General features: G+C 44.8%; 1 pseudogene; it reads right to left on the bottom strand.

Moving 5' to 3' along the window:
• Nucleotides 1-274: 274 nt before the first annotated feature.
• The window catches only part of LOC135530778 (plexin-B2-like), a 67,134-nt pseudogene continuing 40,912 nt past the window's right edge, over nt 275-26,496 (bottom strand).

Here is a 26,496-nt window from a genome sequence, read left to right as displayed (position 1 = left end):
CGTACTATTTCAGATAAACAGAGCCCTGATTCATCTATCCACATAGTACTATTTCAGATAAACAGAGCCCTGATTCATCTATCCACATAGTACTATTTCAGATAAACAGAGCCCTGATTCATCTATCCACATAGTACTATTTCAGATAAACAGAGCCCTCTATCCACATAGTACATTTCAGATAAACAGAGCCCTGATTCATCTATCCACATAGTACTATTTCAGATAAACAGAGCCCTGATTCATCTATAGTACTATTTCATAAACAGTACTATTTCAGATAAACAGAGCCCTGATTCATCTATCCACATAGTACTATTTCAGATAAACAGAGCCCTGATTCATCTATACACATAGTACTATTTCAGATAAACAGAGCCCTGATTCATCTATCCACATAGTACTATTTCAGATAAACAGAGCCCTGATTCATCTATCCAGATACGTACTATTTCAGATAAACAGAGCCCTGATTCATCTATCCACATAGTACTATTTCAGATAAACAGAGCCCTGATTCATCTATACACATAGTACTATTTCAGATAAACAGAGCCCTGATTCATCTATCCACATAGTACTATTTCAGATAAACAGAGCCCTGATTCATCTATCCACATAGTACTATTTCTGGACCCGAGATGGAAAAATGAAGACAAATGATTTATTTCTTGTATAAAAATGAGAATATGTTCAACTTCAGCTCTACTCTGTATTGGCACTTAGTCAAGCTAAAGCCTAACGTGTGTGAGAGCTCTAACTATGTCCACCAGTTAGTTTCAGTGAGACGTTGATATCAATGGTACAGTATGAATGTGCTTCATCTTTTCATCCGTTTGGCTTGTTTTACTACCGTACAGGGGAGAGCTGACCCTGAATAGGGACACAGTCATCATGTGAAGTGGTTCAAGGCTGCGCCCCATTCCCTGCATAATGCACTACACTGAGAACCCACATCAAAAATATATCAGCGACAAATACAAATCATGACAAAAACAAAGTGATTAACCAGTCATAACTAGCCAATGGCAATGCAGATTACACAGTAAGCAACCAATCGATTAAACACAGGATATGACATCATGGAACACCCTGCTTCTTCGCTTCTAGAAACTTTTTAAAAACACAAATTAACAAACTTAGTTGTGCCCATCCATCCTTTTAAAAAATAATTTCATCTTGGTATGTAAAGCGTCTTTTGCATAAAGCCTGTGCCATAAAAATATATTTACATACAACACCACTCTCCTAAGTCGGGTCTACTCTGGAGCACATTAAACATCTGATTCTCTGTACAAGCTGTAAGTCATCAACACCAGGTTGTATATCATGGGGCTGACAGGTATAGTTGCTATGGTTGGTCAGTGGTGGTGTACCGTATATCCTCTGTAGCTGGGTTTACAGTCTGCTAGCTCACTCAGGGACTATACTGAAGGCCCTTGATCATTCAGTCTATAGGATCCATAGAGTCAGAGAGAGAGAGGGAGACTGATGATTAGAGATCACCCTGTCCAACTTTGGCCCAGTAGCTCTGCTCCTTTACAAGTATTTTGGCCAAAACGCAATAGTTTCCCACAGCTTCTCATGTCTCTAGGGGGAAGAGATATGTGGAGCTCTTCATGGCTGATACTGTAATAGTCTGAAGTCTGCCTCAGTCTCCGGTCCCCCTCATCTTGGTCTACAGAGTGGTCCCATAGCCCCTCCCCCTTTCTCTAGGGGTCAGAGGTTAAAGGTCGGTGACTTTGTTCTCGAGGGCGGCGGCTATCTGCTGCAGCCGCAGGGTCAGCTGTTTACTCTGGGCGGCTGGGTCCTCATCTAAAGACTGGATGATCTGGAGGGAGGGAGGGAAAAAAGGGAGGGAGGGAGGGAGGGAGGGAGGGAGGGAGGGAGGGAGGGAGGGAGGGAGGGAGGGAGGGAGGGAGGGAGGGAGGGAGGGAGGGAGGGGAGGGAGGGAGGGAGGGAGGGAGGAGGGAGGGAAAAATTAGATAGGACACAAAAGAGACACTAGTAAACAGATTTTCCTGAGACAGCAAGTGACATTAATTTGTCTAATTTCCTACAGGATGTAGTCAACCAAGAGGATAGGGCCTTCAAACCACCAAACAAGGAAGTGAGTCCTAAGGTTCTTAACCAAGTGGATAGGGCCTTCAAACCACCAGACAAGGAAGTGAGTCCTAAGGTTCTTAACCAAGTGGATAGGGCCTTCAAACCACCAGACAAGGAAGTGAGTCCTAAGGTTCTTAACCAAGTGGATAGGGCCTTCAAACCACCAGACAAGGAAGTGAGTCGTATTTTTACCCCGTCATAGTATTTGCTGGCATACTGGTAGAGCTGGTGCAAGGCTGCCTGGGTATTCAGCGTGTCTGTGTGTTCCTGGAGAGCACAAAGAAGGAAGGATGAATTGTATTGTTGTATTCTGATGATGCAATAGAAGACTGCCCACACACAAGTACAAACAGATGTGAGGTCACGTGTACGTACCCTGGACACCTCAGCCAGGTGTGTGTTCATGTCCTGGTCACTGACTGGGACCATCTGCTTGATTCCCTTGTAGTAACTGAGGAGAGACAGAATGATAGAGAGATGAGATGTCTGATTGGCTGCCAGGTCCTACCAACGTATCCCTGTGTTTTTTCTGATGCACTAGAAGAGAGTACTTCTTGTGTGTTCTGACTGCAACCTATTCTCTATATCGGCCAAGAGTACTGCAGTATCGGCTCATTTGATAGGCAGTCAATCATGAAAAGAGATGAACATGAGAGAACTCACTCGTCCACCATCTTCTTATAGGTGGAGATCTCCTTTGCATAGAGCAGCTTGTTGCTGGGAGATTCCCGGCTCAGTTTGTGCTCCGTCTTGGTGCAGGCGTCCATGAAGGTCTGAGCGATGACGGACAGCGACGCGTCCACCACCTCCGTCACGTGCACGTCAAAGATGAAGTGAGGGTTCTTCAGGATGTTCACCCAGAAACGCATGGGCAGGCTGGGGATAGAGAACACACACATTAGTATACACACCAACACACACCGCACCACGCAGAGCAACCCAGCATGAGAGCAAGGTGAAACAGTCGCAGGCTATCCAAACTAAAAGCCAACTCCTTCCCATCTAATTTAACAAGATAACAGATCCCTTTTCCTTCTGCCTCACAGACAAGCTGAGTCACTCAAACCCAGACTTCTGAACTCAACCCAGGAAAGAACAACTAAACAGGTGTATGGCTGAATGAAGCCTAATATAAAGCAGCCCAGTCCAAAAGAAATCCTGTTGCAGTGGTGTGATGCTCCTCCTCTGAGAAGGACTAGAAGTGCTGTGTTATTAAAACGCTGACTGGGGGAGCCTGCAGGGGTAATCTCCATCTACCTCTGAATCAGCCTTGGTCCAGTGAATTCCTAATGACTCTACGGTCTGTCTGTCTGTCTCTGTGTGTGTCTCTGTGTGTGTCTCTGTGTGTGTCTGTGTGTGTGTGTGTGTGTGTGTGTGTGTGTGTGTGTGTGAGAGAGAGAGAGAGAGTGTGTGAGTGTCTTATCCTCCAGGTCACCTCGGGGTACACCGAGCTACAGCCTCTTTAAGAATTTATATTTGTTGGCTGGATGCTCACTCTCCCGCTCAAGGTCTTACGTTCTCTGTCTCTTTCCTCTCCGTCCCCTCTAGCCAGCTCAGCTTCACACCTGCTCTAACCCCTACAAACCTCTTCTTGACTGGAGAACAGGCCTGAGGAACATTATCCAGGATACTGGGGAGAATTATCAAGCCTTTTTAGCTGAATCACATTCACTGAAAGCCCTCATTTAATTGCTTGATATGTCCCCTCATGCTGATATGCAGGAGAGGGGTGGGAAAGAAAGAGAGAGAGAGAGAAAGAGAGAGGGAGAGAGAGAAAGAGGGTTAGTAAGTGTGTGAAACAGGAGAGAGACATCTAGGAAGGGACTGAGAATGGAGAGAGGAGAGGAGAGAAACATGGGAAGAGTAAGTGTGTGAAACAGGAGAGAGACATCTAGGAAGGGACTGAGAATGGAGACAGGAGAGGAGAGAAACAGGGGAAGAGTAAGTGAGTGAAAGAAGAGACGATGGATAGTGAGAGAGATGTCTCTAGAGTCTAAAGAATTCAGTCTTTCATCTCCTCATCCTGACTAGAGATCTTACTCTGCCACTCATCCCCACCTGTCAATCCAATACGCATCACAAGCACTATCTATATTTAATAGTTCCCATCAACAGGAGTTCACTAATTCACTCGGATAACTTTCAGGGGTTTCAGGGGAGTTAGGGCAGTCAGACCCTAGGACTACAACACGGTAAGGAGGAGTCAGACCCTCGGACTACAACACGGTAAGGAGGAGTCAGACCCTCGGACTACAACACGGTAAGGAGGAGTCAGACCCTAGGACTACAACACGGTAAGGAGGAGTCAGACCCTAGGACTACAACACGGTGAGGAGGAGTCAGACCCTAGGACTACAACACGGTGAGGAGGAGTCAGACCCTAGGACTACAACACGGTAAGGAGGAGTCAGACCCTAGGACTACAACACGGTGAGGAGGAGTCAGACCCTAGGACTACAACACGGTAAGGAGGAGTCAGACCCTCGGACTACAACATGGTAAGGAGGAGTCAGACCCTCGGACTACAACATGGTAAAGAGGAGTCAGACCTAGGACTACAACACGGTGAGGAGGAGTCAGACCCTAGGACTACAACACGGTGAGGAGTCAGACCCTAGGACTACAACACGGTGAGGAGTCAGACCCTAGGACTACAACACGATGAGGAGGAGTCAGACCCTAGGACTACAACACTATGAGGAGGAGTCAAACCCTAGGACTACAACACAATGAGGAGTCAGACCCTAGGACTACAACACAATGAGGAGTCAGACCCTAGGACTACAACACAATGAGGAGTCAGACCCTAGTACTACAACACGGTGAGGAGGAGTCAGACCCTAGGACTACAACACGGTAAGGAGGAGTCAGACCCTAGGACTACAACACGGTAAGGAGGAGTCAGACCCTCGGACTACAACACGGTGAGGAGGAGTCAGACCCTAGGACTACAACACGGTGAGGAGGAGTCAGACCCTAGGACTACAACACGGTGAGGAGGAGTCAGACCCTAGGACTACAACACGGTGAGGACAGTCAGACCCTAGGACTACAACACGGTGAGGACAGTCAGACCCTAGGACTACAACACGTTGAGGACAGTCAGACCCTAGGACTACAACACAATGAGGAGTCAGACCCTAGGACTACAACACAATGAGGAGTCAGACCCTAGGACTACAACACAATGAGGAGTCAGACCCTAGGACTACAACACAATGAGGAGTCAGACCCTAGGACTACAACACAATGAGGAGTCAGACCCTAGGACTACAACACAATGAGGAGTCAGACCCTAGGACTACAACACAATGAGGAGTCAGACCCTAGGACTACAACACAATGAGGAGTCAGACCCTAGGACTACAACACGGTGAGGAGGAGTCAGACCCTAGGACTACAACACGGTGAGGAGGAGTCAGACCCTAGGACTACAACACGGTGAGGAGGAGTCAGACCCTAGGACTACAACACGGTGAGGAGGAGTCAGACCCTAGGACTACAACACGGTAAGGAGGAGTCAGACCCTAGGACTACAACACGGTAAGGAGGAGTCAGACCCTAGGACTACAACACGGTAAGGAGGAGTCAGACCCTCGGACTACAACACGGTGAGGAGGAGTCAGACCCTAGGACTACAACACGGTGAGGACAGTCAGACCCTAGGACTACAACACGGTGAGGACAGTCAGACCCTAGGACTACAACACGGTGAGGACAGTCAGACCCTAGGACTACAACACGGTGAGGACAGTCAGACCCTAGGACTACAACACGGTGAGGACAGTCAGACCCTAGGACTACAACACGGTAAGGAGGAGTCAGACCCTAGGACTACAACACGGTAAGGAGGAGTCAGACCCTCGGACTACAACACGGTGAGGAGGAGTCAGACCCTAGGACTACAACACGGTAAGGAGGAGTCAGACCCTCGGACTACAACACGGTGAGGAGGAGTCAGACCCTAGGACTACAACACGGTGAGGACAGTCAGACCCTAGGACTACAACACGGTGAGGACAGTCAGACCCTAGGACTACAACACAATGAGGAGTCAGACCCTAGGACTACAACACAATGAGGAGTCAGACCCTAGGACTACAACACAATGAGGAGTCAGACCCTAGGACTACAACACGGTAAGGAGGAGTCAGACCCTAGGACTACAACACGGTGAGGAGGAGTCAGACCCTAGTACTACAACACGTTGAGGAGGAGTCAGACCCTAGTACTACAACACGTTGAGGAGGAGTCAGACCCTAGGACTACAACACAATGAGGAGTCAGACCCTAGTACTACAACACGGTGAGGAGGAGTCAGACCCTAGTACTACAACACGTTGAGGAGGAGTCAGACCCTAGTACTACAACACGGTGAGGAGGAGTCAGACCCTAGTACTACAACACGTTGAGGAGGAGTCAGACCCTAGTACTACAACACGGTGAGGAGGAGTCAGACCCTAGTACTACAACACGGTGAGGAGGAGTCAGACCCTAGGCCTACAACACGGTGAGAAGCAGTCAAGTGTAGAAGAAGGTTGGAGGTACTGAACTATTGTGTGTATTCAGTGTGCATATCTGTGGGTGTGGTTACGTGCATGCATGTGTGTGTGCGCGTGTGTACAGTGTTCATATGCGTGTGAGTTTTTGTGTCAGTGTGTGTGTGTACCTGTTGGTCTTCCAGATATGGACGGTCTCCTCCTCTACGTTGTCGTGTTTCAGAGCCTGCTCATCCAGGAAGTCAAAGAAGTATTTAACCGCAGGAGGAACCACCGCTCCAGAACACAACACACTGCGGAAGAAATCATCCACAAACTGCTGCAGAGTACCCTGCAACACACAGAGGACACACACACAGTAGGACACACAAAGTAGGACATATCCAGAGCGCCTTCATCTTAAGATAGCTAGGTGGGACAACCATATATCATATTAGTCGTCAGTAGACAGTATCTGACGGATACAAAATCAGCTCACATTATGTACACCAACATACACTTACACCCACCCAATCAGTGTGTCTCCTGTCCACCCACCCAATCAGTGTGTCTCCTGTCCACCCACCCAATCAGTGCTGCATCTTCTACATGTTCCGGGTCAAATCAGTAATGTAGGAGTAATTCTGCACTGTGCTAAAGGTGTTATAACTATATTATAACTGCTCTACGTAGTGCTATAACTGCTCTACGTAGTGCTATAACTGCTCTACGTAGTGCTATAACTGCTCTACGTAGTGCTATAACTGCTCTACGTAGTGCTATAACTGCTGTAGGTAGTGCTATAACTGCTGTAGGTAGTGCTATAACTGCTGTAGGTAGTGCTATAACTGCTGTAGGTAGTGCTATAACTGCTGTAGGTAGTGCTATAACTGCTGTAGGTAGTGCTATAACTGCTCTACGTAGTGCTATAACTGCTGTAGGTCGTGCTATAACTGCTCTACGTAGTGCTATAACTGCTCTACGTAGTGCTATAACTGCTGTAGGTAGTGCTATAACTGCTGTAGGTAGTGCTATAACTGCTGTAGATAGTGCTATAACTGCTGTAGGTAGTGCTATAACTGCTGTAGGTAGTGCTATAACTGCTGTAGGTAGTGCTATAACTGCTGTAGGTAGTACTATAACTGCTGTAGGTAGTACTATAACTGTTAGTAGTGCTATAACTGCTGTAGGTAGTGCTATAACTGCTGTAGGTAGTGCTATAACTGCTGTAGGTAGTGCTATAACTGCTGTAGGTAGTGCTATAACTGCTGTAGGTAGTGCTATAACTGCTGTAGGTAGTACTATAACTGTTAGTAGTGCTATAACTGCTGTAGGTAGTGCTATAACTGCTGTAGGTCGTGCTATAACTGCTGTAGGTCGTGCTATAACTGCTGTAGGTCGTGCTATAAGTGCTGTAGGTAGTACTATAACTGCTGTAGGTAGTGCTATAACTGCTGTAGGTAGTGCTATAACTGCTGTAGGTAGTGCTATAACTGCTGTAAGTAGTGCTATAACTGCTGTAGGTAGTGCTATAACTGCTGTAGGTAGTGCTATAACTGCTGTAGGTAGTGCTATAACTGCTGTAGGTAGTGCTATAACTGCTGTAGGTAGTGCTATAACTGCTGTAGGTAGTGCTATAACTGCTGTAGGTAGTGCTATAACTGCTGTAGGTAGTGCTATAACTGCTGTAGGTAGTGCTATAACTGCTGTAGGTAGTGCTATAACTGCTGTAGGTAGTGCTATAACTGCTGTAGGTAGTGCTATAACTGCTGTAGGTAGTGCTATAACTGCTGTAGGTAGTGCTATAACTGCTGTAGGTAGTGCTATAACTGCTGTAGGTAGTGCTATAACTGCTGTAGGTAGTGCTATAACTGCTGTAGGTAGTGCTATAACTGCTGTAGGTAGTGCTATAACTGCTGTAGGTAGTGCTATAACTGCTGTAGGTAGTGTAGTTATCAGACTGACTAACCTTGACAGAGAGCAGTCGTGTCAGGTAGATCTCAGCGATGGCTTTAGTCGTGGCCTTGGCCTTCAAACTTCCTCTCTTCGATTTGACCTCATCCAGCTCGTCTGCTGGCCGCACCAGGTGGAACACCTTGTCATCTTCCAACAGGGCGTTTTCTACAGGGACACCAGGGACATGTTCAGTGGGCATCAAACGGAAGACAACAGACTCAAACAAGGTTGGACAACCTCAACTCTTTTTTGTTTCCTCATGCAAAATGGTTGGCCATAATGAACAAGACGCAAAGTTGAGATGTTTTTCCAAGATGCTGATCTCAGGTCAGTAGCGCATTACCCACCCTGATAGTTAAGGTTAGGATTGGAGGACACGTAGGCTGAGCCTAGATCTGTGCCTAGGGATAACATACTGAGGATATAATGAAATCGGACTCACTTTCTTCATGGCTATCCTGGTTCTGGTGGAACTGGCGATGGGTGTGAAGCACTCTGGACAGCACCAGCGTAGCATTGTCTCTCACCTGAAACACACAGTACCACATATAGTTAACACAGTACCGTACCACATATAAACTCAGCAAAAAAATAAATAAACGTCCCATTTCACGACTCTGTCTTTCAAAGATAACTCGTAAAAATCCAAGTAACTTCACAGATCTTCATTGTAAAGGGTTTAAACACTGTTTAGGCCCTTGTCCCCCGATCGCTCAGTTTGACCACTGTGTTCTTGGGGACCTTCAATGCTGCATCATTTTTCCCCCTGGTAACCTTCCTCAGATCTGTGCCGACACAATCCTGTCTCGGAGCACTATAGACAATTTCTTAGACCTCAATGGCTTAGTTATTGCTCTGACATGCACTGTCAACAGTGGGACCTTATATAAAAAGGAGTGTGCCTTTCCAAATCGTGTCTAATGAATTGAATTTACTACAGGTGGACTCCAATCAAGTTGTAGAAACATCTAAAGGATGATCAATGGAAACATGATGCATCAGAGCTCAATTTCGAGACTCATAGCAAAGGGTCTGAATACTTATGTAAATAAGGTATTAAAAATATATATATACACAAATGTTACGCTTTGTGATTACGGGGCAGTGTGTGTAGATTGCCTGGGGGATTTTTTTAAATTTTATTTATTATTTAAACTATTTTAGAATAAGTCAAGGGTTCTGAATACTTTCTGTATAGTTAACAGTACAGAAACATATAGTTTGAGTTTCACATAGTTTCATTAAAACTGTGAAATAGCAAAACCCAAAATTTCAACTGAATATCTGGCATGCTCAACTCTGAAAATCTGAAGCCCAGGAACAATTCAAGGTTAATAAAGCCAGCCAGCCCTGATAGATATTCACATGAACTATACAGTAAGCTGAGAAGATATTCAGAGAGAACACGAATACAGCCACTCACGTTGTAATGTGCCAGGGTGTTGAGTCTCTTCCACCTGCCCTCCTTCTGTGATGTCAGGTCCATGTCAGACAGGATCTGCCCTGTAGAGCCAGGCCGCCACTCTGTGGACGGGGTGGGAAGTGCACCTTATACATTACAATATTACTGAAAGGTACAGTTGAAGTCAAAAGTTTACATACACCTTAGCCAAATACATTTAAACTCAGTTTTTCTACAATTCCTGACATTTAATCTGAGTAAAAATTCCTTGTCTTAGGTCAGTTAGGATCACCACTTCATTTAAGAATGTGAAATGTCAGAATAATAGTAGAGAGAATGATTTATTTCAGTTTTAATTTCTTTCATCACATTCCCAGTGGGTCAGAAGTTGACATACACTCAATCAGTATTTGGTAGCATTGCCTTTAAATTGTTTAACTTGGGTCAAACATTTTGGGTAGCCTTCCACAAGCTAGGTAGTCATTGTCCGTTTGGAAGACCCATTTGCGACCAAGCTTTAACTTCCTGACTGATGTCTTGAGATGTTGCTTCAAAATATCCACATAATTTTCTTTCCTCATGAAGCCATCTATTTTGTGAAGTGCACCAGTCCCTCCTGCAGCAAAGCACCCCCACAACATGCTGCTGCCACCCATGTGCTTCACGGTTGGGATGGTGTTCTTTGGTTTGCAAGCCTCCCCCTTTCTCCTCCAAACATAACGATGAGCATTACGGACAAACAGTTCTAATTTCCTTTCATCAGACCAGAGGACCTTTCTCCAAAAGTACGATCTTTGTCCCCATGTGCAGTTGCAAACCGTAGTCTGGCTTTTTTATTGTGGTTTTGGAGAAGTGGCTCCTTCCTTGCTGAGTGGCCTTCCAGGTTATGTCGATATAGGACTCGTTTTACTGTGGATACAGATACTTTTGTACCTGTTTCCTCCAGCATCTTCACAAGGTCCTTTGCTGTTGTTCTGGGATTGATTTGCACTTTTCGCATCAAAGTGCGTTCATCTCTAGGGAGACAGAACGCATGTCCTTCCTGAGCGGTATGATGGCTGCGTGGTCCCATGGTGTTTATACTTGTGTACTATTGTTTGTACAGATGAACGTGGTACCTTCAGGCGTTTGGAAAATGCGGCCAAGGATGAACCAGACTTGTGGAGGTCTACAATTTTTTTCTGAGGTGTTGATTATTTTGATTTTCCCATGATGTCAAGCAAAGAGGCATGGAGTTTGAAGGTAGGCCTTGAAATACATCCACAGGTGCACCTCCAACTGACTCAAATGATGTCAATTAGCCTATCAGAAGCTTCTAACGCCATGACATAAGTTTCTGGAATTTTTCAAGCTGTTTAAAGGCACAGTCAATTTAGTGTATGTAAACTTCTGACCCACTGGAATTGTGATACAGTGAATTATAAGTGAAATAATCTGCCTGTAAACAATTGTTGGAAAAATTATTTGTGTCATGCACAAAGTAGATGTCCTAACCGGCTTGCCAAAACTATAGTTTGCTAACAAGAATTTTGTGGAGTGGTTGAAAAAACGAGTTTTAATGACTCCAACCTAAGTGGATGTAAACTTCTGACTTCAACTGTATATACAGACTAGATTAACGTACGTGCAAAAATATGAAACTCATTGTTGTTCCCCCCAACTCTTAGCACAGGATAACAGTGGTAGAACCGTGTGTGTTCTCACCAAGAGCAACACTGTCCACCTTGGGTCTCTGTGAGTAGGGCAGGTTGCGGTACACCTGTTCAATGATCTTCTCCTTCACCTGAGAGATGGTGTCACAGTTTAGCACCTTCACCGCGTCACGTCTGGTCCTCGCCGTGCACCAGCACCTGCAGAGTCTGGTTGGACACACACAGCTGTCAATCATCTATCATCCAGAATCACACTGACCTCATGATTAGGTCAACCCATTTGTTTTGGTACATGCTAGCAACATGTTGGGTACAGCTGTCTTAAACAACATTCTGTAGATTCATTTGCCTTGTGTGTATTGATTATCGGACTAAAATAAGGTTTATTGCCTAAGTGAATGAAAAACAGCATGGGGAGAAGACATGAAACATGATGTCTCTCTATAAGTTTTCCCATAAATCACTGAGTTGATTTCTCATCCAGATGATGACACGCTGTTTTCACAGAAGTCAATTACGAAACCCAATCATATTAGAGGGTCCATTATGAGAGCCAATCATATTACAGGGTCCGTTAAACCAACCTTATCAGTGGAGTCTGATGGAAACATTTACCTCGAGCCCATCTCTGCTCCTTATTGAGCTCTCCTCGCTCTCTCACTCTCGACGCCCGCCCTCTCACTCTCTCCCTCAACGCTCTCGGTCTCTCAACGCTCTCGGTCTCTCAACGCTCTCGGTCTCTCAACGCTCTCGGTCTCTCAACGGTCTCTCAACGCTCTCGGTCTCTCAACGGTCTCTCAACGCTCTCGGTCTCTCAACGGTCTCTCAACGCTCTCGGTCTCTCAACGGTCTCTCAACGCTCTCGGTCTCTCAACGGTCTCTCAACGCTCTCGGTCTCTCAACGCTCTCAACGTCTCGGTCTCTCAACGCTCTCAACGCTCTCGGTCTCTCACGCTCTCTCAACGCTCTCTCAACGCTCTCTCAACGCTCTCTCAACGCTCTCGCGCTCTCAACGCTCTCGGTCTCTCAACGCTCTCGGTCTCTCAACGCTCTCGGTCTCTCAACGCTCTCGGTCTCTCAACGCTCTCGGTCTCTCAACGCTCTCGGTCTCTCAACGCTCTCGGTCTCTCAACGCTCTCGGTCTCTCAACGCTCTCGGTCTCTCAACGCTCTCGGTCTCTCAACGCTCTCGGTCTCTCAACGCTCTCGGTCTCTCTCTCTCTGGGTCAAGTACGCATCACAATAATAGACAGAGTGAGATTATCCATAGAGGAGCAGGTACCAGTGTGAGTAGAGGGCATTAGGACTAGATCACAGGAGGCAGAGGAGATGGTTAGACGTGATAAGACAGCCAGTGTTCTTGTATTGAGGGCTTGTGTCGTAGAGTGGTTATAGCTGGAGAACCCAGCATGGATCCCCGTGTCATTCAGAGTGTACTCACCAGGACGCAGTACTCCACGTCGTCCCCTAGGAGCCCCGTGTCGTTCAGAGTGTACTCACCAGTACGCAGTACTCCACGTCGTCCCCTAGGAGCCCCGTGTCATTCAGAGTGTACTCACCAGGACGCAGTACTCCACGTCGTCCCCTAGGAGCCTCGTGTCGTTCAGAGTGTACTCACCAGTACACAGTACTCCACGTCGTCCCCTAGGAGCCCCGGGTCATTCAGAGTGTACTCACCAGGACGCAGTACTCCACGTCGTCCCCTAGGAGCCCCGTGTCATTCAGAGTGTACTCACCAGGACGCAGTACTCCACGTCGTCCCCTAGGAGCCCCGTGTCGTTCAGAGTGTACTCACCAGTACGCAGTACTCCACGTCGTCCCCTAGGAGCCCCGGGTCATTCAGAGTGTACTCACCAGGACGCAGTACTCCACGTCGTCCCCTAGGAGCCCCGTGTTGTTCAGAGTGTACCTACCAGGAGGCAGTACTCCACGTCGTCCCCTAGGAGCCCCGTGTTGTTCAGAGTGTACCTACCAGGACGCAGTACTCCACGTCGTCCCCTAGGAGCCCCGTGTCTTTCAGAGTGTACCTACCAGGACGCAGTACTCCACGTCGTCCCCTAGGAGCCCCGTGTCGTTCAGAGTGTACCTACCAGGAGGCAGTACTCCACGTCGTCCCCTAGGAGCCCCGTGTCATTCAGAGTGTACTCACCAGGACGCAGTACTCCACGTCGTCCCCAAGGAGCCCCGTGTCATTCAGAGTGTACTCACCAGGACGCAGTACTCCACGTCGTCCCCTAGGAGCCCCGTGTCGTTCAGAGTGTACTTGGCCTTCTTCATCTTAGCGTCCACTGGGCCCTTCTCTACCTGGTGCTTGATGGCCTTGAACAACTTGTATAGGGGTTCACCCGCAGAGTCCTACAAACACAAAGTGAAGGTGCACACACACACAGCGAGAGGGGAGTGAGCTCATCAGTTCTAATGAAACCATTCTCTCAGTGTGATTACTGAAGATACGGCTCCATGTTCACTGTCACACATGACTGATTGTTTAAAGAGCGCTTTAATCCAAAAAATCAATAAGACCAAATAAATTGGAACATTTCATCTAAAACATTAGAAGAAATGTAGAGGAGCGAAGCGAGAGAGAGCGGAGCGAGAGAGCAAAGCGAGAGAGAGCGGAGCGAGAGAGCGAAGCGAGAGAGAGCGGAGCGAGAGAGCGCTAGAGAGCGAGAGAGAGCGAGAGAGAGCGAGAGAGCGAGAGAGAGAGAGAGCGAGAGAGAGCGAGAGAGAGCGAGAGAGAGCGAGAGAGAGCGAGAGAGAGCGAGAGAGAGCGAGAGAGCAAGAGAAGAGAGAGAGCGAAGAGAGAGCGAGAGAGAGAGCGAGAGAGAGGCGAAGAGAGAGCGAGAGAGAGAGCGAGAGAGAGCGAAGAGAGGCGAGAGAGAGAGCGAGCGAGGAGAGAGCGAGCGAGAGAGAGAGCGAGAGAGAGAGCGAGCGAGAGAGAGGGCGAGAGAGAGAGAGAGAGAGCGAGAGAGAGAGAGAGAGAGCGAGAGAGAGAGCGAGAGAGCGAGGGTTTAAAAGAGCAGGTTTGAATGAACAAGGTGAGTCTCACCCTGAGGAACTGATACAGACAGATGGACATCCAGTTACACAGCATCCTCTCCACCACCGTCTCTGACCTGTACACACAGTCAACATGTCAACTACTGTCTGACCTGTACACACAGCATCCTCTCCACCACCGTCTCTGACCTGCACACACACAGTCAACATGTTAACTACTGTCTGACCTGCACACACAGTCAACATGTTAACTACTGTCTGACCTGTACACACAGTCAACATGTTAACTACTGTCTCTGACCTGCACACACAGTCAACATGTTAACTACTGTCTCTGACCTGCACACACAGTCAACATGTTAACTACTGTCTCTGACCTGTACACACAGTCAACATGTTAACTACTGTCTCTGACCTGTACACACAGTCAACATGTTAACTACTGTCTGACCTGTACACACACAGTCAACATGTTAACTACTGCCTGACCTGTACACACACAGTCAACATGTTAACTACTGTCTGACCTGTACACACACAGTCAACATGTTAACTACTGTCTGACCTGCACACACAGTCAACATTTTAACTACTGTCTCTGACCTGTACACTCACAGTCAACATGTTAACTACTGTCTCTGACCTGTACACACACAGTCAACATGTTAACTACTGTCTCTGACCTGTACACACAGTCAACATGTTAACTACTGTCTGACCTGTACACACACAGTCAACATGTTAACTACTGCCTGACCTGTACACACACAGTCAACATGTTAACTACTGTCTGACCTGTACACACACAGTCAACATGTTAACTACTGTCTGACCTGCACACACAGTCAACATTTTAACTACTGTCTCTGACCTGTACACTCACAGTCAACATGTTAACTACTGTCTCTGACCTGTACACACAGTCAACATGTTAACTACTGTCTCTGACCTGTACACACACAGTCAACATGTTCACTACTGTCTGACCTGTACACACACAGTCAACATGTTAACTACTGTCTGACCTGTACACACACAGTCAACATGTTAACTACTGTCTCTGACCTGTACACACACAGTCAACATGTTAACTACTGTCTCTGACCTGTACACACACAGTCAACATGTTAACTACTGTCTCTGACCTATACACACACAGTCAACATGTTAACTACTGTCTGACCTGTACACAACAGTCAGCATGTTAACTACTGTCACCACCTGGGTGTACTAGGCACCATACCAAAACACTGCTCAACAGAGAGATACTATCGAACCTTGTCCAATAACAAATGCCTGTTTTCATGAAGACAAGCCTGATTGGAAGGCAGGGTGTGTCTCACCTGCGCAGCATGAGTTTGGGGTTCTTGCTGTGCACGTATTCCTCCATCAGCTCCAGCAGCAGGCTTCTCATGATGTCTGTGTAGTACTCTAGTTTACCATGCAGAGCCACGGTCAGTAACGAGGCAAAGTAGACCCTGGACCTGGCATTAAAGTCTGGACGGCCCTCCAAGGTCTTGATGAACTGAGAACACACAGAGAACGCAACAGAGAGATGGGGTTAGCAACTCAGTATAACGCTATAGAACATCTGTAGGTATAGAACGACGGCAATACTCAAACTGTATCTTGGCACAGGTACTTTAGACAGGCAGACAGACTAACAGACAGGCAGACAGAGCCAGACAGACAGGAGAGAAACAGTCAGTCATCTCAGCTAGCTGAGTAAACCTACATTGATGAGGAAGGTCTTGGAGTTGAGCAGGTTAGAGAACTGGTTGAGGGCCTGAGCTACGATGACCTTCCGTCCCTCGGGATGTCCAGCTTGCCAGTGATCATGACGTCGTTGTCCCCGTCTTTAGAGGGCAGGAAGAAGACCCGGTCTGTGTAGGTCTTATAGTCCAGGAAGGGGATCCTGGCCTCACTCAGGTCATTGGTCTGGTCCTCCATCTCAATCATCAGGTCTGGAGGAAGATACAGAACACAACAAGACTAGCTCCTAGTAGAACCCAAACGCAACAACAAGACTAGCTCCTAGTAGAACCCAAACGCAACAACAAGACTAGCTCCTAGTAGAACCCAAACGCAACAACAAGACTAACTCCTAGTAGAACCCAAATGCAACAAGACTAGCTCCTAGTAGAACCCAAACGCAACAACAAGACTAGCTCCTAGTAGAACCCAAACACAACAACAAGACTAGCTCCTAGTAGAACCCAAACGCAACAACAAGACTAGCTCCTAGTAGAACCCAAACGCAACAACAAGACTAACTCCTAGTAGAACCCAAATGCAACAAGACTAGCTCCTAGTAGAACCCAAACACAACAAGACTAGCTCCTAGTAGAACCCAAACACAACAAGACTAGCACCTAGTAGAACCCAAACGCAACAAGACTAGCTCCTAAGACAACCCGAGCACAACGACAAGACTAGCTCCAAGTAGAACCTAAACGCAACAAGACTAGCTCCTAGGAGAACCTGAACGCCACAAGACTAGCTCCTAGGAGAACCCGAACGCAACAACAAAACTAGCTCCTAGTAGAACCCGAACGCAACAAGACTAGCTCCTAGTAGAACCCGAACGCAACAACACGACTAGCTCCTAAGAGAACCCGAACGCAACAAGACGAGCTCCTAGGAGAACCCAAATGCAAAAACAAGACTAGCTCCTAGGAGAACCCGAACGCAACATCAAGACTAGCTCCTCGTAGAACCCGAACGCAACAACAAGACTAGCTCCTAGGAGAACCCGAACGCAACAACAAGACTAGCTCCTAGGAGAAACCGAACTCTAACTGACCTAAGACATAGAATTTTTACTAGGATTCAATGTCAAGGAATTGTGAAAAACTGAGTTTAAATGTATTTTGCTGAGGTGTATGTAAACTTCCAACTTCAACTGTACATATGACCTCGAATAACCGGTGGTCCAGCACATTGACTCTGTACTGGTACCCCCTGTATACAGTCTCCACATTGACTCTGTACCGGTACCCCTGTATACAGTCTCCACATTGACTCTGTACCGGTACCCCTGTATACAGTCTCCACATTGACTCTGTACCGGTACCCCTGTATACAGTCTCCACATCGACTCTGTACCGGTACCCCTGTATACAGTCTCTACATTGACTCTGTACCGGTACCCCTGTATACAGTCTCCACATTGACTCTGTACCGGTACCCTGTATACAGTCTCCACATTGACTCTGTACCGGTACCCCTGTATACAGTCTCCACATTGACTCTGTACCGGTACCCCTATATACAGTCTCCACATCGACTCTGTACCGGTACCCCTGTATACAGTCTCTACATTGACTCTGTACCGGTACCCCTATATACAGTCTCCACATTGACTCTGTACCGGTACCCCTGTATACAGTCTCTACATTGACTCTGTACCGGTACCCCTGTATACAGTCTCCACATTGACTCTGTACCGGTACCCCCTGTATACAGTCTCCACATTGACTCTGTACCGGTACCCCCTGTATACAGTCTCCACATTGACTCTGTACCGGTACCCCTGTATACAGTCTCTACATTGACTCTGTACCGGTACCCCTGTATACAGTCTCCACATTGACTCTGTACCGGTACCCCTGTATACAGTCTCTACATTGACTCTGTAGTCCCCTCCATTGACTCTGTACCGGTACCCCTGTATACAGTCTCTACATTGACTCTGTACTGGTACCCCTGTATACAGTCTCTACATTGACTCTGTACCGTTGTATACAGTCTCCACATTGACTCTGTACCCCCTGTATACAGTCTCCACATTGACTCTGTACCGGTACCCCCTGTATACAGTCTCGCTATTGTTATTTTACAGCTGCTCTTTAACTATTTGGTACTTTTATTTCTTATTCTTATTTTTAAACTGAATTGTTGGTTAGGGGCTTGTAAGTAATCATTTCACTGTAAGATTTACACCTGTTGTATTCGGCGCATGTGACTAATAACATTTGATTTGATAGTGTGTGTGTAATGTTATAGCAGTGTGTGTGGTGTGTGAAAGTGTGTGTGTAATGTCATAGCAGTGTGTATGGTGTGTAATGTTATAGCAGTGTGTGTGGTGTGTGATAGTGTGTGTGTGTAATGTCATAGCAGTGTGTAATGTTAAAGCCGTGTGTGTGGTGTGTGATAGTGTGTGTGTAATGTTATAGCAGTGTGTGTGGTGTGATAGTGTGTGTGTAATGGTATAGCAGTGTGTGTGTACTGTTATAGCAGTGTGTGTGGTGTGTGTGGTGTTTGATAGTGTGTGTGTAATGTTAAAGCCGTGTGTGTGGTGTGTGATATTGTGTGTGTAATGTTATAGCAGTGTGTGTGGTGTGTGATATTGTGTGTGTAATGTTATAGCAGTGTGTGTGGTGTGTGATAGTGTGTGTGTAATGGTATATCAGTGTGTGTGTACTGTTATAGCAGTGTGTATGGTGTGTAATGTTATAGCAGTGTGTGTGGTGTGTGTGGTGTTTGATAGTGTGTGATAGTGTGTGTGTAATGTTATAGCAGTGTGTGTGGTGTGTGTGGTGTTTGATAGTGTTTGATATTGTGTGTGTAATGTTATAGCAGTGTGTATGGTGTGTGATAGTGTGAACATACCTGTGAATTCCTTCTTGCAGCGGTCTCTCACGCTCTCCTCCAGATGATCCAACTGATGTTTCACTTTCTCATACTCTCTCTCTGCCTGCTGGCTCTTCCTCCTGTCACATAGGAACAGTCCATTAGACTACTAACACATAGGAACAGTCCATTAGACTACAGACATTAACACATAGGAACAGTCCATTAGACTACAGACATTAACACATAGGAACAGTCCATTAGACTACTAACACATAGGAACAGTCCATTAGACTACTAACACATAGGAACAGTCCATTAGACTACTAACACATAGGAACAGTCCATTAGACTACTAACACACAGGAACAGTCCATTAGACTACAGACATTAACACATAGGAACAGTCCATTAGACTACCAACACATAGGAACAGTCCATTAGACTACTAACACATAGGAACAGTCCATTAGACTACTAACACATAGGAACAGTCCATTAGACTACAGACATTAACACATAGGAACAGTCCATTAGACTACAAACATTAACACATAGGAACAGTCCATCAGACATTAACACATAGGAACAGTCCATTAGACTACTAACACATAGGAACAGTCCATTAGACTACTAACACATAGGAACAGTCCATTAGACTACTAACACATAGGAACAGTCCATTAGACTACTAACACATAGGAACAGTCCATTAGACTACTAACACACAGGAACAGTCCATTAGACTACAGACATTAACACACAGTCCATTAGACTACTAACACATAGTCCATTAGACTACAGACATTAACACATAGGAACAGTCCATTAGACTACAGACATTAACACATAGGAACAGTCCATTCGACTACAGGCATTAACACACAGGAACAGTCCATTAGACTACTAACACATAGGAAGTCCATTAGACTACAGACATTAACACATAGGAACAGTCCATTAGACTACAGACATTAACACATAGGAACAGTCCATTTGACTACAGACATTAACACATAGGAACAGTCCATTAGACTACTAACACATAGGAACAGTCCATTAGACTACTAACACATAGGAACAGTCCATTAGACTACTAACACATAGGAACAGTCCATTAGACTACTAACACATAGGAACAGTCCATCAGACTACTAACACATAGGAACAGTCCATTAGACATTAACACATAGGAACAGTCCATTAGACTACAGGCATTAACACACAGGAACAGTCCATTAGACTACTAACACATAGGAACAGTCCATTAGACTACTAACACATAGGAACAGTCCATTAGACTACAGACATTAACACATAGGAACAGTCCATTCGACTACAGACATTAACACATAGGAACAGTCCATTAGACTACTAACACATAGGAACAGTCCATTAGACTACTAACACATAGGAACAGTCCATTAGACTACTAACACATAGGAACAGTCCATTAGACTACATACATTAACACATAGGAACAGTCCATTAGACTACTAACAGATAGGAAGTCCATTAGACTACAGACATTAACACATAGGAACAGTCCATTAGACTACTAACACATAGGAACAGTCCATTAGACTACTAACACATAGGAACAGTCCATTAGACTACTAACACATAGGAACAGTCCATTAGACTACTAACACATAGGAACAGTCCATCAGACATTAACACATAGGAACAGTCCATTAGACTACAGACATTAACACATAGGAACAGTCCATTAGACTACTAACACATAGGAACAGTCCATTAGACTACTAACACATAGGAACAGTCCATTAGACTACTAACACATAGGAACAGTCCATTAGACTACTAACACACAGGAACAGTCCATTAGACTACAGACATTAACACACAGGAACAGTCCATTAGACTACTAACACATAGGAACAGTCCATTAGACTACAGACATTAACACATAGGAACAGTCCATTCGACTACAGACATTAACACATAGGAACAGTCCATTAGACTACTAACACATAGGAACAGTCCATTAGACTACTAGCACACAGGAACAGTCCATTAGACTACTAACACATAGGAACAGTCCATTAGACTACATACATTAACACATAGGAACAGTCCATTAGACTACAGACATTAACACATAGGAACAGTCCATTAGACTACAGACATTAACACATAGGAACAGTCCATTAGACTACTAACACATAGGAACAGTCCATTAGACTACTAACACATAGGAACAGTCCATTAGACTACTAACACATAGGAACAGTCCATCAGACATTAACACATAGAACAGTCCATTAGACACAGACATTAACACATAGGAACAGTCCATTAGACTACTAACACATAGGAACAGTCCATTAGACTACTAACACATAGGAACAGTCCATTAGACTACTAACACACAGGAACAGTCCATTAGACTACAGACATTAACACACAGGAACAGTCCATTAGACTACTAACACATAGGAACAGTCCATTAGACTACAGACATTAACACATAGGAACAGTCCATTAGACTACTAACACATAGGAACAGTCCATTAGACTACTAACACATAGGAACAGTCCATTAGACTACTAACACACAGGAACAGTCCATTAGACTACTAACACATAGGAACAGTCCATCAGACATTAACACATAGGAACAGTCCATTAGACTACAGACATTAACACATAGGAACAGTCCATTAGACTACTAACACATAGGAACAGTCCATTAGACTACTAACACATAGGAACAGTCCATTAGACTACTAACACAGGAACAGTCCATTATACAAATAACAGGAACAGTCCATTAGACTACAGACATTAACACATAGGAACAGTCCATTAGACTACAGACATTAACACATAGGAACAGTCCATTAGACTACAGACATTAACACATAGGAACAGTCCATTAGACTACTAACACATAGGAACAGTCCATTAGACTACTAACACATAGGAACAGTCCATTAGACTACTAACACATAGGAACAGTCCATTAGACTACTAACACATAGGAACAGTCCATCAGACATTAACACATAGGAACAGTCCATTAGACTACAGACATTAACACATAGGAACAGTCCATTAGACTACAGACATTAACACATAGGAACAGTCCATTAGACTACTAACACATAGGAACAGTCCATTAGACTACAGACATTAACACATAGGAACAGTCCATTAGACTACAGACATTAACACATAGGAACAGTCCATTAGACTACTAACACATAGGAACAGTCCATTACACTACTAACACATAGGAACAGTCCACTACTAACACATAGGAACAGTCCATTAGACTACTAACACATAGGAACAGTCCATCAGACATTAACACATAGGAACAGTCCATTAGACTACAGACATTAACACATAGGAACAGTCCATTAGACTACTAACACATAGGAACAGTCCATTAGACTACTAACACATAGGAACAGTCCATTAGACTACTAACACACAGGAACAGTCCATTAGACTACAGACATTAACACACAGGAACAGTCCATTAGACTCCATAGGAAGTCCATTAGACTACAGACATTAACACATAGGAACAGTCCATTAGACTACAGACATTAACACATAGGAACAGTCCATTAGACTACAGACATTAACACATAGGAACAGTCCATTCGACTACTAACACATAGGAACAGTCCATTAGACTACAGACATTAACACATAGGAACAGTCCATTAGACTACAGACATTAACACATAGGAACAGTCCATTAGACTACTAACACATAGGAACAGTCCATTAGACTACTAACACATAGGAACAGTCCATTAGACTACTAACACATAGGAACAGTCCATTAGACTACTAACACATAGGAACAGTCCATCAGACATTAACACATAGGAACAGTCCATTAGACTACAGACATTAACACATAGGAACAGTCCATTAGACTACTAACACATAGGAACAGTCCATTAGACTACTAACACATAGGAACAGTCCATTAGACTACTAACACACAGGAACAGTCCATTAGACTACAGACATTAACACACAGGAACAGTCCATTAGACTACTAACAGATAGGAAGTCCATTAGACTACAGACATTAACACATAGGAACAGTCCATTAGACTACAGACATTAACACATAGGAACAGTCCATTAGACTACAGACATTAACACATAGGAACAGTCCATTCGACTACTAACACATAGGAACAGTCCATTAGACTACTAACACATAGGAACAGTCCATTAGACTACATACATTAACACATAGGAACAGTCCATTAGACTACAGACATTAACACATAGGAACAGTCCATTAGACTACTAACACATAGAACAGTCCATTAACACCAACACATAGGAACAGTCCATTAGACTACTAACACATAGGAACAGTCCATTAGAACTACTAACACATAGGAACAGTCCATTAGACTACTAACACATAGGAACAGTCCATTAGACTACTAACACACATCCATTAGACTACAGACATTAACACACAGGAACAGTCCATTAGACTACTAACACATAGGAAGTCCATTAACACATTAACACATAGGAACAGTCCATTAGACTACATACATTAACACATAGGAACAGTCCATTAGACTACAGACATTAACACATAACAGTCCATTAGACTACTAACACATAGGAACAGTCCATTAGACTACTAACACATAGGAACAGTCCATTAGACTACTAACACACAGGAACAGTCCATTAGACTACAGACATTAACACACAGGAACAGTCCATTAGACTACTAACACATAGGAAGTCCATTAGACTACAGACATTAACACATAGGAACAGTCCATTAGACTACAGACATTAACACATAGGAACAGTCCATTAGACTACAGACATTAACACATAGGAACAGTCCATTCGACTACTAACACATAGGAACAGTCCATTAGACTACAGACATTAACACATAGGAACAGTCCATTAGACTACAGACATTAACACATAGGAACAGTCCATTAGACTACTAACACATAGGAACAGTCCATTAGACTACTAACACATAGGAACAGTCCATTAGACTACTAACACATAGGAACAGTCCATTAGACTACTAACACATAGGAACAGTCCATCAGACATTAACACATAGGAACAGTCCATTAGACTACAGACATTAACACATAGGAACAGTCATTACTACTAACACATAGGAACAGTCCATTAGACTACTAACACATAGGAACAGTCCATTAGACTACTAACACATAGGAACAGTCCATTAGACTACAGACATTAACACACAGGAACAGTCCATTAGATAGGAAGTCCATTAGACTACAGACATTAACACATAGGAACAGTCCATTAGACTACTTAACACATAGGAACAGTCCATTAGACTACAGACATTAACACATAGGAACAGTCCATTAGACTACAGACATTAACACATAGGAACAGTCCATTAGACTACAGACATTAACACATAGGAACAGTCCATTCGACTACTAACACATAGGAACAGTCCATTAGACTACTAACACATAGGAACAGTCCATTAGACTACATACATTAACACATAGGAACAGTCCATTAGACTACAGACATTAACACATAGGAACAGTCCATTAGACTACTAACACATAGGAACAGTCCATTAGACTACCAACACATAGGAACAGTCCATTAGACTACTAACACATAGGAACAGTCCATCAGACATTAACACATAGGAACAGTCCATTAGACTACTAACACATAGGAACAGTCCATTAGACTACAGACACATAGGAACAGTCCATTAGACTACTAACACATAGGAACAGTCCATCAGACATTAACACATAGGAACAGTCCATTAGACTACTAACACATAGGAACAGTCCATTAGACTACTAACACATAGGAACAGTCCATTAGACTACTAACACACAGGAACAGTCCATTAGACTACAGACATTAACACATAGGAACAGTCCATTAGACTACTAACACATAGGAACAGTCCATTAGACTACTAACACATAGGAACAGTCCATTAGACTACTAACACATAGGAACAGTCCATTAGACTACAGACATTAACACATCGGAACAGTCCATTAGAGTACAGAACTGTTCCACTATGTGAATCTATAGTTTGCACATTTGAGATTAATTCATTGGTCCTAGAGTGTAAACTCCAGACACCCATTTCACCGGGTAAACTAAAAACAATTAATTTATCAGAACTACATGAGTGGTGCTTGATGGGAAGTGTAGGTGTGTACCTGTAGCAGTAGATGGACACAGCTATGAACAGTAGCATAGGGACGAGGACAGCTGGGATGATGATAGCCAAAGGAACCTCGTACTTCCTCTCATAGTTCACTGAGCCCACCACCCACTCACCATTACCAAACTTGATCTGTTAGGGAGGGAGGGAGATAAAGAAAGAAAGATAGATATAGAAAGCAAGGGAATGAGAGAGATGGGGGGAGTGTGGGAGAGAGATGGACAGAAAGAGAGAGCGAGAGAGATGGACAGAGAGAGAGAGACAAAAAGAGAGAGACAGAGAGACAGAGAGATGGACAGAAAGAGAGAGCGAGAGAGATGGACAGAGAGAGACAAAAAGAGAGAGACAGAGAGACAGAGAGATGGACAGAAAGAGAGAGACAGAGAGAGAGATGGACAGAGAGAGAGAGAGACAGAGAGAGATGAACAGAAAGAGAGAGACAGAGAGATGGACAGAAAGAGAGAGACAGAGAGAGATGGACAGAAAGAGAGAGACAGAGAGAGAGATGGACAGAAAGAGAGAGAGAAAGAGAGTTCAAGTCAGTTAAAGGCAAATAGAAGAAAGCTAATTCGCTACAAGACGTGTATAATTGTGGAGAGTCAGATATACATCATGGTGTTGATAGTGATATTTTTCTGTCAGGACTGAGTGGTCCCGGTCAGAAGACTAGGATTATTGTATGGTTGAATCCAGTGTGTTACTGCCTTGACTGAAGTGAATGCCTGCAACAGGACATTGGATTAAGTTTGGACAGCCCTGATTTAGATAGAAATGTACTGGAACACAAGCACCTATCTGAAATACATGTTGAGAGCCAGAGAGACATATCAGCTTGTCCAGTGCTAATGCCTGAAGCCTCTCTCTATGCCTTGGGTTTAGACAGAAGGCCAGTGTTGTCACCGTTAGGTCCAAATGGTCGGAGCTGGTGTCTCTGCGCGGGCGTTTGGAGCGGGCTCTGGGCTGGGTGGACGGAGCTTCCAGGAACAGCTTGTCATCCTGCAGGATGGTCACCTTACAGGACGCATCTCCCACGAACGCCTGGGCTTCTTCAGCTGTCATGGCCTTGCTGAAACCACGACCCTGGGGAGAAAGAGGTGGTTGG

The sequence above is a fragment of the Oncorhynchus masou genome, unplaced genomic scaffold (assembly GCF_036934945.1).
Source record: "Oncorhynchus masou masou isolate Uvic2021 unplaced genomic scaffold, UVic_Omas_1.1 unplaced_scaffold_1416, whole genome shotgun sequence".
Lineage (NCBI taxonomy): Eukaryota > Metazoa > Chordata > Actinopteri > Salmoniformes > Salmonidae > Oncorhynchus > Oncorhynchus masou.
Note: the sequence above shows the minus strand (reverse complement) of the source record. Positions and strands in the feature narration are given on the sequence as shown.